Here is an 810-nt window from a genome sequence, read left to right on the forward strand (position 1 = left end):
ACATTAGGTTAGCACAATTTTGTGTGATTTGGCTGTTATTTCTAGCATGTGGCTAACCTGCTTGAAAGCCTGAGGTATAAATACTGTTTTTTAAATATTTTTTTTTTTTGAAAAATTGAAATTTTACAAATTTCTCTCAAAATCGTAATCTTCGTATTTTTCTACGTATTTCACACACACACACACAAAAGAGAAATTTCTAGAAAAAGTGAAAAATAAATGGTATTCTTTTGATATGAATTAGATATGACCAGAGAAGCTAAAGACAGCACGGAAGGTCACAGTCCTTCGGGACCCACAAAGTGTAAAGATGAAAACCTGGACATCTTGAGAGACAGGAAGGGCGGAACCGAATACTCAATACACGGTATAAGTATTCCCGGATTTCTGGAAACCAGATAAGAGATCCGGCATGTACGATCAATCGATAGATAGGTGTGTATATCTTACCTGTTATGCTATACAAATCGATATTTAGTGTGAAGATATATTCAATCACACCAAAACCTCCGTGGAAACATACAAGTCAAAGAGATTGTAAGGGTAACGGAAGTACAGCTCTCTAGTAAATAAAACAAAAAATGTTAAGATAAAGTGAGGAAAGAAATAATATCTTGATGCAAATCACCATGGTTACTGTGGTAAATATCTGGCTGTGATAAACGAATCTTTATTATTGTCACCAGCGGCCTTGGTGGTGATGTTCTAAAAGATATATTTTATACTTTGTGATTAATATTGCTTAAGGCGGCGAGCGGTCCAGATGGATAATATGTAAACGGAACCCCCCCCCTTAATTTTATTATTATC

The 810-nt window shown here is 35.2% G+C and overlaps 1 protein-coding gene across 1 annotated transcript in view; it reads right to left on the reverse strand.

Annotated features, from left to right (window-relative positions):
* The window catches only part of LOC106868505 (zinc finger protein 271-like), a 4,885-nt gene extending 4,196 nt beyond the window's left edge, over positions 1-689 (reverse strand). The window contains exon 1 of the mRNA XM_052977538.1: positions 451-689. The gene's annotated coding sequence lies outside the window, so the exon portion shown is untranslated. The remainder of the gene's footprint in view (positions 1-450) is intronic.
* Positions 690-810: the final 121 nt, after the last annotated feature.

Source organism: Octopus bimaculoides, chromosome 28, assembly GCF_001194135.2.
Source record: "Octopus bimaculoides isolate UCB-OBI-ISO-001 chromosome 28, ASM119413v2, whole genome shotgun sequence".
Taxonomy (NCBI): Eukaryota; Metazoa; Mollusca; class Cephalopoda; order Octopoda; family Octopodidae; genus Octopus; species Octopus bimaculoides.